This window comes from Symphalangus syndactylus, chromosome 9 (assembly GCF_028878055.3).
Source record: "Symphalangus syndactylus isolate Jambi chromosome 9, NHGRI_mSymSyn1-v2.1_pri, whole genome shotgun sequence".
Lineage (NCBI taxonomy): Eukaryota > Metazoa > Chordata > Mammalia > Primates > Hylobatidae > Symphalangus > Symphalangus syndactylus.
The window spans coordinates 70,158,383-70,174,982 of NC_072431.2; the positions used below are offsets into that span (position 1 = coordinate 70,158,383).

Below are 16,600 nucleotides of genomic sequence, written 5' to 3' on the forward strand. Positions count from 1 at the left end.
GCGAGACTGTCTCAAAAAATAAATTAATTAGTTAATTAAATAAAATAAGTAACTAAACAAACAAACAGCTGCATGGGAGTAGGCAGGGCCTGCAGAGAATGTTTTGGCAGGTCAGGGACGCCTGGTGGGAGAAGCAGCAGGTCTGGTGGCCAAGCTGGTACCAACTCTCATGCCCCCTTGTCTTCCTTTTTAGATGAAGATGACACCAAGAGACTCGGGGAGAAGCTGATCCTGCAGGAGCAGGTGAAGGAACTCTTCAACGAGAAATACAGTCAGTGTCTATGGTCAGGGTCACCACACCAAGCCCTCCTCCCGGGGGAAGGGGGAGGCCCTCCCTCCCTCTGCAGCCAGCCTCGCCTTCAGGAGCCCCGAGCTGGCCTGCCTGCTCCCTGGGGACGTGGCTGCTCTGCCCATGACCCACATTTTGTGTATGTTGATTTTCTTTTTCTTTTTTTAAACAGGGTCTCACTCTGTTGCCCAGGCTGGAGTACAGTGGTGCGATGTCTGCTCACTGCAGCCTTCACCTCCTGGGCTTAGGCGATCCTCCTGCCCCAGCATCCCAGGTAGCTGGACTACAAGCGTGCGCCACCACTCCCGGCTAATTTTTCTATTTTTAGTAGAGACGAGAGTTTCACCACGTTGCCCAGACTGGTCTTGATCTTCTGGGCTCAAGCGATCCTCCTGCCTCGGCCTCCCAAAGTGCTGGGATTACAGGTGTGAGCCACCACGCCCAGCCTGTGTGTCTTGATTTTTAAACTCTCTGGGTGTGATGGCTGCTGGGCTGGGGCAGACCAGACTCCAGCCCTTTCCCTAGAGGGCTTTGCCTTGGACAGGAGACATCTTTCCTCACCGTGACCTCCTATGCCCTCTAGGTGAGGCCCTGGGCCTGAACCGGCCGGTGCTGGTCCCTTATAAACCTATCCGGGACAGCCCAGACACCATGGAGGTCACAGGTCTGCCTGATGACATCCCCTTCCGGAACCCCAACATGTACGACATCCACTGGCTGGAGAAGATCTTGAAGGCCCGAGAGCATGTCCACATGGTCATCGTTAACCAGCTGCAGTGAGTGCCTGGCCTCTGGAACGGGGAACAGAGAGGGCGAGGCCATGGGGAGGGTGAAAGTCAAGGTCACGGTGGGTCAGTTGGGATCCAGACCCAGGTGTGCTACAATAGTTCCTGCCTCTTTCTCCTGAAACATACAACTTCAACACTTACGGACATTTACTTATTTTTAAAGAATTTTTTTTAGATATTAAATTTGTTCTCTGGGGAAGAAACAAAAACATGTTTTAATTAAATTTGACTTTTTCTGACTATACAATGCTGATTTTTAACATTTAAATATAAATGTTTGTATTTAAATATGTTTAAGTATAAATATGAATATTTATTATATTTTTAAAAATAATTATAATTCCATAGTCTCCGTGATTACTTTTTTTTTCTTTTTTTTTGAGACAGGGTCTTGCTCTGTCACCCAGGCTGGAGTAGAGTGGCACGATCTCAGCTCACTGCAACCTCCACCTCCCAGGTTCAAGCAACTCTCCTGTCTCAGCCTCCTGAGTAGCTGGGACTACAGGCACACGCCACCACACGTGGCTAATATTTTTTGTATTTTTAGTAGAGACGGGGTTTCACCATATTGGTCAGGCTGGTCTCACTCCTGACCTCAGGTGATCCACTCACCTCGGCCTCCCAAAGTGCTGGGATTACAGGCGTGAGTCACTGCGCCCAGACACTTTTTTTTTTTTTTTTTGTATTGCACAGGTTAGTCTTGAACTCCTGGGCTCAAGCCATCCTCCCACATCAGCCTTTCTTTCTTTTCTTTTTTTTTTAAGATGGAGTTTTGCTTTAGTTACCCAGGCTGGAGTGCAATGAGGCAATCTTGGCTCACTGCAACCTCCACCTCCCAGGTTCAAGCAATTCTCCTGACTTAGCCTCCCAAGTAGCTGGGATTACAGGCATGCGCCACCACTCCAGCTAATTTTGTATTTTTAAGAGACAGGGTTTCTCCACGTTGGTCAGGCTGGTCTCAAACTCCCGACCTCAGGTGATCTTCCTGCCTCAGCCTCCCAAAGTGCTGGGATCACAAGCTTGAGCCACCATGCCCAGCCCGCCTTCAATGTTGTATTACATGTTTTGTTTCTTTGTTTTTTTGAGATGAGGTCTCGCTCTATCACCCAGACTGGAGTGCAGTGGCACCATCTTAGCTCACTGCAACCTCTTCTTCCTGCATTCAAGCGATTCTTGTGCCTCAGCCTCCCAAATAGCTGGGATCACTTGCGCCCGCCACCACACCCGGCTAATTTGTGTATTTTTGTAGAGACAGGGTTTCACCATGTTGGCCAGGCTGGTCTCGAACTCCTGACCTTAAGTGATCCGCCTGCCTCGGCCTCCCAAAGTGCTGGGATTACAAACATGAGCCACTGTGCTGGCCTACATGCTTTTTTTAAATTAAGATAATATTTGCATGTGTCAAAAAAACCCAAATTGTTCAAAATCAAAAAGTGGAGGTTTCCCTTTCTCCCACAGATAGTTCACCCCCCAAAGTAACAACTAGAAAATGCAGGAAAACGGCCAGGTGTAGTGGCTCACACCTGTAATCCCAGCTACTCAGGAGGCTTAGGCAGGACAATTGCTTGAACCCGGGAGGTGGAGGTTGCAGTGAGCTGAGACCACGCCATAGCACACCAGCCTGGGCAACAGAGCGAGACTCCTCAAAAAAAAAATTAATTAATTAAAAAATAAATTAGCCGGGCATGGTGGTGTGCACCTGCATTCCCAACTACTGGGAAGCTGAGGCAGGAGGATCAATTGAGCCCAGAACTTTGAGGCTGCAGTGAGCTAGGACGGCACCACTGAACTCCAGCCTGGGCAAAAGAGTGAGACTGTCTCAAAAATAATAATTGATAATAATGCTGTGATGACTATCCACTTGCATAAATCTGGGCACACATTTCTGATTACTTGGTCAGACAATTTATCCTCGCTTTATGAGGACAGCAGACCCAGAGGAATGATTTGCCAGCCCAGGTCTATCGTCCAGGGCCTATATGGGGAATGCTCTGTCGGGACGGTGTGTTCCCCATTTTTATTTGGGTGTTACCAGGCTCCCCAGCAGCAGCAGCAGCAGCAGCACATCTCAGGGAGCAGGTGAGGAGGGGAAAATGGCCAGACGCAATGGCTCATGCCTGTAATCCCAGCACTTTGGGAGGCAGAGGCAGGCAGATCACCTGAGGTCAGGAGTTCAAGACCAGCCTGGCTAGCATGGCAAAACCCCGTATCTACTAAAAATATAAAACTTAGCTGGGCGTGGTAGCGGGCACCTGTAGTCCCAGCTACTCAGGAGGCTGAGGCAGGAGAATGGTGTGAACCCAGGAGGTGGAGGCTGCCGTCAGCCAAAATTATGCCACTGCACTTCGGCCTGGGTGACCGAGCAAGACTCCATCTCAAAAAAGGAGGGGAAAACCTCATTTTCTAACTGCCACCCATTTCTTTCTTTTTCAGACCCTTTGCAGAAATCTGCAATGATGCCAGGAACCAGGTAAGTCGGAGGTGAGGAAGCCACCCTCCTGCCCCATGGGGACTAGAGACTGTTCCTTTTGAAAAAAGGTAGAGCCGAGTGCAGTGGCTCACACCTATAATCCCAGCACTTTGGGAGGCAAGCAGATCATTTGAGGTCAGGAGTTCAAGACCCGCCTGAGCAACACGGTGAAACCCCATCTCTACTAAAAATACAACAATTAGCTGGGCGTGGTTGTGGGCACCTGTAATCCCAGCTACTTGGGGGACTGAGGCAGGAGAATTGCATGAACCCGGGAGGCGGAGGTTGCAGTGAACTGAGATCACGCCCCTGCACTCCAGCCTGGGCGACAGAGTAAGACTCCATCTCAAAAAAAAAATGAAAAAGACAGAGACACCAGGAGTTGCAGGCTGCAGTGAGCTATGATTGTACCACTGCACTCCAGCCTGAGCAACAGAGCAAGACCCTGTCTCTAAAAAAAAAATTTTAATAAATTTTTTAAAGGCAGAGATAGATGTGGTCCAGGTGGGCATGCAATAGACGGCTTACCACCTTGAAAAAAATATAGCCCCTCTCCACTCTGGTGCCTCCCCAGGGAGCCTGAGGTCTCCATGAACGAGGACAGGTATCCCCAAGAGGCCCCCGGAAACCTGCAGGTCCCCTACAGAGGCGAGGTCCTGCCATAGCACCAATGAGTGTATGAGGTCAGCTAGAAGGACAAGAGGCAGGCTGGGCCTCAGGGAGGATCATGGAGGCCTCCTGGGTAGCAGAGGGGTAGCATGGGACCGACAGGGGTGAGGCAGGCGGGCACTGCCAGAGCCTGGCCGGACCCCCTCGGTTCTGCTGGCATCTGCAGGGTATACAGAACCTTTCACCAGGCACCTGGGGGCCGCCTGGCATGATAGTTCTGATTAAGGTGTATGATGGGACTTGGGGGAAATTACTCACGGGTGACTATGATGTGCACCTGATTAAGAAACACTGATTGGGCCAGGCGCAGAGACTCACACCTGTAATCCCAGCACTTTGGGAGGCCAAGGCAGGCAGATCACTTGAGAACAGGAGTTCGAGTCCAGACTGGCCAACATGGTGAAACCCTGTCTCAACTAAAAATAGAAAAATTAGGGCCAGGCACGGTGGCTTACCCGTGTAATCCCAGCACTTTGGGAGGCCGAGGTGGGCGGATCACCTGAGCTCAGGAGTTGGAGACCAGCCTGGTCAACATGGCAAAACCCCATCTCTACTGAAAATACAAAAATTAGCCAGGCATGGTGATGCGTGCCTGTAATCCCAGCTACTAGGGGGACTGAGACAGGAGGATCACTTGAACCTGGGAGGGAGAGGTTGCAGTGAGCCAAGACTGTGCCACTGCACTCCAGCCTGGGCAACAGAGCAAGACTCTGTCTTAAAAAAAAAAAAAAAAGAAAAAAAGAAAAAGAAAAATAAAAATTAGCCTGGCATGATGGTGCACGCCTGTAGTCCCAGCTACTTGGGAGTTTGAGGTGGGAGGATCACTTCAGCCCAGGAGGCAGAGGTTGCAGTGAGTCGAGATCACACCACTGCACTCCAGGCTGGGTGACAGAGCAGGACTCTTGTCTCAGAAAGAAAAAGAAACACTGATTGGCCAAGTGTGGTGGCTCACGCCTCTAATCCCAGCAGTTTGGGAGGCCTAAGTGGGAGGATTGCTTGAGTCCAGGAGTTTGAGACAAACCTGGGCAACATAGTGAGACCTTGTCTCTACCAAAAGTTTTTTCTCCCATCCAACTACTAACCAGGCCCAACCCTGCTTTGCTTCTGAGATCAGGCAAGATCAGGTGCATTCAGGGTGGTATGGCCATAGACCAAAAAGTTTTTTCTAAAAATTAGCCGGGCATGGTAGTAGGCACTTGTAGTCCCAGCTACACAGGAGGCTGAGGTCAGAAGATCACTTAAGCCCAAGAGTTTAAGGCTGCAGTGAGCTATGATTATGCCACTGTACTCCTGCCTGGATGACAGAATGAGACCCTATCTCTTTTTTTTTTCCAAGACAGAGTCTCGCTCTGTCGCCCAGGCTGGAGTGCAGTGGCATGATCTCGGCTCACTGCAACCTCCGCCTCCCGAGTTCAAGGGATTCTCCTGCCTCAGCTTCCCAAGTAGCTGGGATTACAGGCACCTGCCACCACACCCAGCTATTTTTTCTATTTTTAGTAGAGACAGGGTTTCCCCATGTTGGCCAGGCCGGTCTCGAACTCCTGACCTCATGATCCGCCCACCTTGGCTCCCCAAAGTGCTGGGATTACAGGTGTGAGCCACTGCTCCCGGCCTTTTTTTTTTTTTTTTTTTCCAAGACAGAGACTTGCTCTGTCGCTCAGGCTGGAGTCAATCTTGCAATCTTGACTCACTGCAACCTCCGCCTCCTGAGTTCAAGCGATTCTCGTGCCTTAGCCTCCCGAGTAGCTGAGACCAGGCATGCACCACCATATCCAGCTAATTTTTTGTATTTTTAGTAGAGGCGAGGTTTCACCATGTTGGCCAGGCTGGTCTCAAACTCCTGACCTCAAGTGATCCTCCCACCCCAGCATCCCAAAGTGCTGGGATTACAGGTGCGAGTCACTGTGCCTGGCCGAGACCCCATCTCCTAAGAAATAAAAAAGAAGAAGAAAGAAAAAATACTGATCTAATCTTACCCCACCTCATTGTACAGCTGGGAAGCTGAGGTGCAGAGATGCCAGGGACTTGCCCAGGTCACACAGTGAGTCAGAAGCTGTGTAGACTGCCGGGCGCGGTGGCTCACGCTTGTAATCCCAGCACTTTGGGAGGCCGAGGCGGGCGGATCACGAGGTCAGGAGATCGAGACCACGGTGAAACCCCGTCTCTACTAAAAAATACAAAAAATTAGCCGGGCGCGGTGGCGGGCGCCTGTAGTCCCAGCTACTCGGAGGCTGAGGCAGGAGAATGGCGTGAACCCGGGAGGCGGAGCTTGCAGTGAGCCGAGATTGCGCCACTGCACTCCAGCCCGGGCGACAGAGCAAGACTCTGTCTCAAAAAAAAAAAAAAAAAAAAAAAGAAGCTGTGTAGACCGTGCTGTCAGGACCACCCATCTGAACCATAGACCACTGTGGCCACAGGGCCCAGTATGGCTGCTCAGCAGGGACAGTGATAGGATTCAGCAAGGCCGCGCCACAACCTGGCCTGAGACCCAAGGCCCTGACTCCTGTCAGGACCAGGTTCACCTGGAACTCCACAGCCTGGGGTGGCACAGCCCAGCTAGAAGCCACCTCCTTCCATCAAGAGCTGATCACAAGCCTGGGCCATATAGTGAGACCGCCCCCGTCTCTGCAAAAAAAATTAAAAATTAGTCAGGCGCGGTGGCGCGTACCTGTTGTCCCAGCTACTCAAGAGGATGAGGCAGGAGGAGTGCTTGAGGGAGGCAGGAGGTGTGCTTGAGGGCAGCAGGTGGAGGCTGCAGTGAGCTATGATTGTGCCACTGCACTCCAGCCTGGGCGACAGAGTGAGGAACTGTTTCCAAAAAAAAAAGAGCCAGTTACAAGGGTCAGGCCTGGCACTGAACATACAGATCTGGAGGCGACCTGGTTTGCTCTCAGGTCAAAGGCAGAGACAGGCCAGGCGCGGTGGCTCCCGCCTGTAATCCCAACACTTTGGGAGACTGAGGCAGGGAGGTGGGTGGATCGCCTGAGATCAGGAGTTCAAGACCAGCCTGGCCAACATGGTGAAACCCTGTCTCTACTAAAATCCAAAAAAAAAATTAGCCGGGGGTGGCGGTGGGCGCCTGTAATCTCAGCCACTCAGGAGGCTGAGGCAGGAGAATCAGTTGAACCCAGGAAGTGGAGGTTGCAGTGAGCCGAGATCGTGCTACTCTACTCCAGCCTGGGGAACAGAGCCAGGCTCTGTCTCAAAAAAAAAAAAAATGGCAGAGACACAGAGGGCCACATAAAGGCCTCAGGAGGATTTGGGATAGATGCCCAGAGGGTGGATACTGTGACCCTCCAATATGGCCATCTCTCATGGTGACTCAAGGATGGCCACAGCCCATGGACCAGTCTGAGACAGAGGGTGGGGCAGCATCTGACTTCTTTTTCGTGTTGAATATCCCACAAAAATCCCACTGACTCATAGCCTGGGCTCCTCCTGCCTCCAGGGTCTTCTCTTTCCCAGGGTCTCTATGCCACATTACAGACCCCCAGTTTCTGACTTTTCTCCACCAACTGAAGAGACATTTGCCCCATGGACCCAGCCTGCCCTTACTCTGTGTCATTAAGACCCTTCTGGTGGGCTGAGTGCAGTGGCTAACGCCTTTAATCCCAGCACTTTGGGAGGCTGAAGCAGGAGAATTATTTGAGCCCAGGAGTTCAAGACCAGCTGGGCAACATAGACCCCATCTCTACAAAAAATTAGCCAGGAAGGGTGGTGTGCACCTGTAGTCCCAGCTACTCAGGAGGCTGAGGCAGGAGGATCACTTGAGCTTGGGAGGTGGAGGCTGCAGTGAGCCAAGACCACACCACTGCACCCCAGCATGGGTGACAGAGTGAGACTTTGTTTCAAAAAGACAAAAAAAGCCCTTCTTTATTGGGCTGGGCGAGGTTTCCATGCAGTAACCCATCCAATCAGGAAGTGCTGCTCAAAGTCTTATGTCTTCACCTCAAGTTAATTCAGCAACCCCAAAACACCTGCTGACCCCTGCTGAGATCCCACCACTGCACTACAGCCTGGGCGACAGAGCTAGACTCCGTCTCCAAAAAAAAAAAAAAAAAAAAAAAAAAAGAGTGATTTGATTCAAAGCACTCATTTTTTTTTTTTTAAAGAAATGATCAATCAAAATCTTTAATGCTCAGTTTTCACAAACACAATCAAGTCTATCAAATTTCCGGATTTACAGCAAAATGTTCCAGTTAAAAAAGTGTACATTCTTCAGTTTCTCCTATACTTTTTTTTTTGTGCCTATCTTTCAAAACTGAGCACTGGGTATTTTTAACATAAGCCATGTCATATGTACAGTTTAACTATGTTTCAGGAATAAACGAAATCCATGATATGAATTTTCAGTAACTCATAGTGTATTTATAAAATGAAAACTTCTCTATCAAAATACACTTTTCACTGGGAAAAATAAATAAAATAGACAAATGGACCTACACAAAGTAAACATTAACTTTGGTAGATTTCAGTGTAGTTCATAACAAGCATATATGCCCTTATTCCCCCAGAGCTGCTCAACTACCAAGAATTTTTAAAATATTTTTAACAGAGATTTTATTATGTTGACATTTCTTTCTCATTCCACATCATCTTCAGCCAAGCTCTGAGCACTTATAGTTCTCTAACTGTTGGGAGCTTAGTCAGAAGCATCTGGAACACTGGTGGTGGAAGAGTTTGCTGTAAGACCTGCAGTAACTGCTGTGGCTGTCCACACACAGCAATTGCATTTGTCAGATGGTCTACGCCCTTCTCATATTCACCTTGAGCTAGTAACTCTTCACCAAGCTGTATTTCTTCAAGGAAGAACTTCTGAACAGCTTCAGCATCTTTAAGGTCAGGTAACTTGGAAAGCCCAGCTCTGTCCTTGGCAAGCTTCTGTTTCTTTCTTCAATCTCAAAGCCTGTTCTTGAAGTTGGGGTCACTTTGTCTTTTGTGGTCGAAGTAGATGCAGTACCCAATAAAAGGGGCCCCAGCACTCATTCTTTAATTAAACTTCATTTAGCTGCCATCTGTCTTGGTTCGAAATGGCATTATTAACTTATATATAATTTGCCTTATTCATGGTTGAAAAAGCCCAGCCAAGTGAAGGACTCTTCTACCCAGGACCGTGGGGAGTGATGCCCAACACATGTCATCTGTTTCCGTAGGAGGAACACAATCTCTGATCAAGTGCTGAGAGGCGGAGTGTCTGTACGGCCTGGTCCTTGTGCTCCCTGATGCAAAGTGAGCTTCCTCAGCCATGCTGCCTTCTCACACAGAAGCATTCACCTGTCATGGGCCTGAGTGACCTGTCACATCCCCAAAAACCAACACCTTCCTAGTCCTTCTCCACAACGCCAAGAACTCACTTACTCACCAGATTGGTGAAATAGTAGCCATCCTCTCCAGTCATCAGTCGGCTTGGATTGCAGAAGCGCGTGATATACTAGATATTAGACTGAAGGCGTGGGGGGTTGCCCTTCAAAACAATGTAGATGAGGGTGGGGAGGAAGTCATCCACTGACGCCGGCTCGTTCTTGGTGATCTTGATGGCATTGAAGATGTGCTTGCTGCACTTGGTGATGCAGGCCAACTTGTCTCGAGGCACACACTTGGAATCCATTTCAATGATATCTACAAAGCAGAAAAGACAATATTTCCCAGGAGAAAAGAATCACAAAAAAGAAGCAATAGGAAAATCATGTTTCATCTCTAAAGTTATGAAGGAATCCTCACTAACCCCTTTTCCAGCAATTAACTTAGTGTATAATAACTTAGTAAATATTATCTCATACTCACAGAAAACAGACCCATAAACCAGGTACTACACGGTGTACCCTACAAGCACTTTTCTCTAATCCTCAGATTATGCAATAGATACTCTTTTTTTTTTTTTTTTTTTTTTTTTTGAGATGGAGTTTCACTGTTTTTGCCCAGGCTGGAGTGCAATGGTGCAATCTTGGCTCACCGCAACCTCCACCTACCAGGTTCAAGTGATTCTCCTGCCTCCATCTCCCGAGTAGCTAGGATTACAGGCATGTGCCACCATGCCCAGCTAATTTTGTATTTTTAGTAGCATTGGGGTTTCTCCATGTTGGGCCGGCTGGTGTCGAACTCCCGACCTCAGGTGATCCGCCTGCCTCAGGTGGCCTCCCAAAGTGCTGGGATTACAGGCGTGAGCCACCGCATCCAGCAGCAATGGATACTCTTATTAATATTACCCATTTTAGTGATGAGGGGGCTGAAGTTCAGAGAAGTTAAATGATTTGCCCAAGATCATATAGACAGCAGGTAGCAGGGTGGGAATTTGAAACCATGTCTATCTGACTGTAAAGCCCACACACTTTTTTTTTTGAGATGGAGTTTCACTCTTTGTTGCTCAGGCTGGAGTGCAGTGGCCTGATCTCTGCTCACTGCAACTTCCGCCTCCCAGGTTCAAGCGATTCTCCTGCCTCAGCCTTTCAAGTAGCTGAGATAACAGGCGCCCATCACCACGCCCAGTTAATTTTTGTATTTTTAGTACAGTGTTTCACCATGTTGGCCAGGCTGATCTCGAACTCTTGACCTCGGGTGATCTGCCCGCCTTGGCCTCCCAAAGTGCTGGGATTACAGGTGTAAGCCACTACGCCTGGCCAAGCCCACACTTCTAATCATAACGTAAGCCTCCTCTGAGCTCCACGGAGAAGGAAGAAGTTGTCTGATAAAGTATCTTTTTATTGCTTCTGTGCCTCTGTTTCATTTTAGAATGTTTTCGACAATCTCAATTTGCATACCGCTTTTTAGAAATGTGGCTACTACACAAAGCATCTTTGTACCGGATGCGAGCATACAAAAATTAGCCGGCGTAGGTGTGCGTGGCTGTAGTCCCAACTACTCGAAAAGCTGAGGCAGAAAAATGGCTTGAGCCGGAGAGGTTGAGACTGCAGTGGGCTGGGCTGGTCCCGCCGTGGGACCGCACGGGGACGGACGCGGGTGGACGCTGGGACCGAGCCCAGGCGCCCATGGCTGGGGCTGCCACGGCTGAGCGGGGCCACGTGCCTCCCCCCACCGCGCCCGCGCCCAGCACGGAGGGGATGCAGTGCGCCTTCCTGCAGAGCCTGCGCATCCTGTTGGACATCCTGGACGGCCCGGGGCACGGCTGCGTGCACCTGCGCCAGAGCCAGTCCCGCTGGCGGGGCACCGACGCGCAGGAGCTGCCCCGCGGGATGCTGGAGGGCCTGCGCCAGGTGGCCTCGGACAGCGACTGCCTGACCTTTGAGCGCTTTGTGGCCAAACTGCGCACCTAGCTGCTGAACGCCATCGGCGGCCCCGGTAACCCCACGTGCACCCCGGCCCAGCCTGGGGACCCGCCGCCGCAGCGCCTGGTGTTTACGCTGGCCAACGAGCCACGGACAGTCCTGGAGAAGCCCCTGCCCAGGTCCAGGCGGCGCAGCCCGCAGCCCGGAGCAGCTGTACACCCCCCGCAGAGGCGGCGTCCTGCCCCGCGGAGCCAGAGCGGACCCAGAGCGCGGCGCTGGAACCGAGTCCCAGCGCGACCGCGGACACAGGTTCATCGGCCTGCAGGGCCGTGGAGGCGGACTCAGGGGATGCCCGATGGTTCCCCCGTGCCCAAGGGGAAGTCGGAGGCACACCATCACCAGCGTCTGGACTGCGGCCTGCTGAAGCAGATGAAGGAGCTGAGGCAGGAGAAGGAGGTGCTGCTGCAGAGTTTAGAGATGATGGCGGGGCCGCGACTGGTACCAGCAGCAGCTGCAACCAGTGCAGGAGCGCCAGTGCCGCCTGGGAGAGCAGAGCCAGCGCCGACTTTGGGGCTGCGGGGAGCCCCCGCCCACTGGGGCGGCTACTGCCTAAGGTACAGGAGGTGGCCCGGTGCGTGGGGGAGCTGCTGGCTGCGGTCTGTGCCAGCCGGGCCCTGCCTACGTCCTCCTCCCGGCCCCTCTGCCCTGCCCTGACGTCCACCTCGTTCCCAGGCTGGCAGCAGCAGACTATCCTTATGCTGAAGGAGCAGAACCGACGCCTCACCCAGGAGGTGACCTAGAAGAGTGGGTGCGTCATGCAGCTGGAGCAGAAGTCGGCGCTCATTGAGCAGCTGTTTGAGGCCCAGGCCCTCAGCCAGCAGGACGGGGAGGCCTCTGGACTCCACCTTCATCTAGCCAGTGTGAGCTGAGCGGACCCCCAGGGCAGGCCTGTCACTCAGCCCTTCGAGGGCGGGCGCCCCGCCTCACCCAACGTCTCTAGCTGGAGACCCCCTGCAGGCCCAGGCAGTCCCGGAATGGGTGCCTTCCTGCCCCACTTGCCATCCAGGCTCCCCAGGCCTGCCCCCAGCTGGTCCCCTCACCGAGCCCTTGACTCGGTTTTGGCTCCTGGTGCTGACATGGGCTGGGGCTCTCTTGAGTCCGCATGGTCCGCAGTTACTACTGCCGCTATCAGGGGACAGTGGGGGACTCCCTGTTTCCAGTGGTGCTGCCCTGGGTCCCATCTCCAGGGAAAGTCAATGCTCACGCCGGGCTGCACTTCCGACAATGGCCAGCAGAGGGGGGCCGGGCAGCTCTGATGCGGCGCTAAGGCTGCGCCCGAGACCAGGGGTGCAAGGACAGCTTCCTCCCCTCAACCAGGGCACCAGGACAAGGTGGCTGTCGCTAAGACAGGGGCAGATGGAGGGGGTGGGGATGGCCTCTAAGCGGGGGGTGCCAGCCTGGCAGGTGAGCCCCAGGGATGGCGGTCGGACTTCGGGTCCCGGCCAAGTCGGAGGGACTGGCTGCAGCAGATCAGGGCGGGGTGGGGGGAAGGGCCAGGCAGCTGCCTCTCGCAGACCCCGGGGTGATGGCCTTCCTCACCCTGGCCAGGACGCTGTCCCCTGTTGAATCCCACAGAACAACCTGTGAGCCTGGCTCCCCAGGAGGGGGTTCAGCCCGGGCCCCCAGGCACGTCGTAGGCAGAGCCTGGCCCCCCAACTCAGGATTCCCAAGGTCTGGGGTCCTGTTCACTCCCCACCCCCCTTTCCTCCCACACTCAGCCTGACCCCAGGTTTCAGCGGGGAGAGACCACTTCCCTCAGCCAAGGAAAACGAGAACCCCCAGCGTACAAGAGGAGGCTGGTGCAGGTCCCCTTGGGTGTCACTCCCTGCCCCCTGCCTAGGGCCACTCGCGCTGGTGCTGGGCTTCGCACTGGTGGGGGGCCCTTGCTCAGCCCATCCTGGAGGGTCCCAGTGCCACCAGAGCTAGGAGCATGGCAACATCATGGATGGTCCAGGACCCCCTGATGCGGGGTCAGTGTGTGGAGTGCAGGGCCCCCCAATGTGGGGTCAGTGTGTGGGGGGCGCAGGGACCCCTCGTGCCCAGGACACTTTGCTGCACTGTCCCACAAGGCACCCCTGTCTCAGAGGAGGGGTCCTGGCAGACAGCGCGGCAACTCCTTTCCAGAACCCAGCTCCACGCTAATTTGCCCACAGCAACCCCTCAAAGCCACATCCCCTGCTGCACCTGGCCTGCAGGGGTGTCCCAGGACAGGCTCAAACCAGCCCAGCGTGCAACTGCCCTGCTACCCTGAGGATGGGAGTGAGCTTTCCAGGGGACATAAGGACGCCAGGCCTGGACCTTCTGGGCGGGAAACGGAGTGGGTCCTGAAGGCCTATGCCCCACAGCCCCAGCACCAGGTGGACTGCAGCACAGTGGGTTGGCCAGTGGCAGCCTGGGAGAAGCCGCCACCCCCGTCAGCAGGCTGGAGACAGCCCATTAGGGCCTCAACCATGTCTACCTTTGAGGGTGCCTGCCATGCCCTGGGGGATCCTGGCATCTTTACAGGACTGGAAGCAGGAGACAGAAGAGTGTCTGCCCCGGGCTCGCAGACGGTTTGAATGGTAAGACAGGGTTTTACTGAGTGAAAAGGAAGAAAAGGGGGAAAGAGGGACTCTCATAAGGCCAGAGTCCCTGCTACAGTGCTTCCCGCCAGCAGCTAGAATCCCAGGTTCTACACAGAAAGAAGAGGGGCCAGGCTCATCCCCGCTACAAAAGGCCGCACAACTTCCCGAAGCTCCACCCCAGTGCACAGGCCGGTTGGAGTTTTTCCGGGGGGCTCCACCCCAGTGTACAGGCCGGTTGGGGTTTTTCCCAGGACCCCTTCCCACCTAGCAGTCTCACCATGACCAGCTCATTCTTTTTGCTATATCTACATATTCTTAAATAGATTTAATGCATGTTTTGATAATTTACATATTTTATGCACATTTTTATTTATCTAACCCACTGAATCCTTTCTGGTGGCTTTGTAACATTCCATTATATTAACTGACTTATTCGACTCTCCTCTACCACTATGCATTTGGGTTGCTTCCCCTCTTTCACTGTTGTGCACTGCAGCTATAAATAATTTTGTAAGGACTATCTTCTTTTGGGTTACTTCTCTGTGATACATTTCCAAAAGTGGTATTAACTGCTTAAAAAGAATAAATAGCCGGGCGCGGTGGCCCCCTCCATGTAGTCCCAGCACGTTGGGAGGCCGAGACGGGTGGATCACGAGGTCGGGAGATCCAGACGATCCTGGCTAACACGGTGAAACCCCGTCTCTACTAAAAATACAAAAAATTAGCCGGGCGTGGTGGCGGGCGCCTGTAGTCCCCAGCTACTCGGAGAGGCTGAGGCAGGAGAATGGCGTGAACCCAGGAGGCGGAGCTAGCAGTGAGCCGAGATTGCGCCACTGCACTCCAGCAGCCTGGGCGACAGAGCAAGACTCCGTCTCAAAAAAAAAACAAAAACAAGCCGGGCGCGGTGGCTCATGCTTGTAATCCCAGCACTTTGGGAGGCCGAGGCGGGCAGATCACGAGATCAGGAGATCGAGACCACGGTGAAACCCCGTCTCTACTAAAAATACAAAAAAAAAAAAAAAAAAAAATTAGCCAGGCGTGGTGGCAGCTGCCTGTAGTCCCAGCTACTCAGGAGGCTGAGGCAGGAGAATGGTGTGAACCTGGGAGGTGGAGCTTGCAGTGAGCCGAGATCGCGCCATTGCATTTAAGCCTGGGAGACAGAGCGAGACTCCATCTCAAAAAAAAAAAACAAAAAAGAATCAACGTTATAGCGCTAAGTGTCTATTGCTAGCCACACTCCTCAGAAACTCAGTGCACACTGTCATTAACCGCGTGTATGCACTTATTTCCCCATGGCCCTTACAACATTGGGCTTGATAATTTTCATTTCGTTTTACTGATTTTATAGATGTAATATATGTATTTATTCCTCACTTTCTGCCAAAGAATATTTAAAGTCTATTTAAAACATAAATGCAATTCAGCACAACAGACTAGAAAATAAAAAAAATAACAACTGTAATCCCAGTGCTCTGGGAGGCTGAGGGAGAATATCGATTGAGCCTAAGAACTCGAGACCAGCCTGGGCAACATAGTGAGAACCCATCTCTAGTAAATATAGATAGATAGGTATTAAACAATTTTTTAAAAATTATAAACAATGGGCCAGGTGCGGTGGCTCATCCTGTAATCCCAGCACTTTGGGAGGCCGAGGGGGGCAGATCACCTGAGGTCAGAAGTTTGTAGACCAGCCTGGCCAACATGGTGAAATCTGTCTCTACTAAAAATACAAAAATTAGCCGGGCGTGGTGGCACATGCCTGTAATCCCAGCTATTGGGAGGCTGAGGCAGGAGAATTGCCTGAACCCGGTAGGTGGAGGCTGCAGTGAGCCGAGATCGCACCATTGCACTCCAGCCTTGGAGACAAGAGAGAGACTTCATCTCAAAAAAAAAAAAATAAATTAATTAATAATAATAATAATAATAATAATAACTGGCTGGGCGCGGTGGCTCACGCTTGTAATCCCAGCACTTTGGGAGGCCGAGGCGGGTGGATCACGAGGTCAGGAGATCGAGACCACGGTTAAACCCCGTCTCCACTAAAAATACAAAAAAATTAGCCGGGCGCAGTGGCAGGCACCTGTAGTCACAGCTACTCGGGAGGCGGAGGCAGGACAATAGCGTGAACCCAGGAGGCGGAGCTTGCAGTGAGCCGAGATTGCGCCACCGCACTCCAGCCTGGGCGACAGAGTGAGACTCCGTCTCTAAAAAAAAAAAAAAAAAAAAAAAAAGAATGTCACGATAGAAGAGCATGAATAAGGCCGAGAACAAACCCCCAGGACTGGTTGTCACAGACCCCATCTACCACAGGCCAATGACATCACACGCCAAGGGCCAATACATCCTGTGGAAGCCTGCAGCAGTCTGACCATCTGGCTTAACTCTAAAAGGATGGCAGGACACTCGGGGTCAGGGGCAGTCACCTCATTCCCTCAGTGAAAATGGCCAAGCACTCATGGCACTTTGTGACCACCTTGACTGTAGCCCTTGTTACTGTCAACTAGTTACCCATATACGTGCCATTTGTTTGAACTAAA

General features: G+C 52.2%; 1 long non-coding RNA gene and 1 pseudogene across 1 annotated transcript; both read left to right on the forward strand.

Annotated features, from left to right (window-relative positions):
* Nucleotides 1-222: 222 nt before the first annotated feature.
* Nucleotides 223-4,083, forward strand: LOC134731372 (uncharacterized). Its single transcript, XR_010113595.1, has 3 exons — nt 223-271; nt 873-1,065; nt 3,511-4,083. It is a non-coding gene; the product is annotated as an uncharacterized lncRNA (long non-coding RNA).
* A 6,684-nt stretch (nt 4,084-10,767) lies between these two features.
* Nucleotides 10,768-14,583, forward strand: LOC129489822 (suppressor APC domain-containing protein 2-like; annotated as a pseudogene).
* The last annotated feature ends 2,017 nt before the right edge of the window (nt 14,584-16,600 follow it).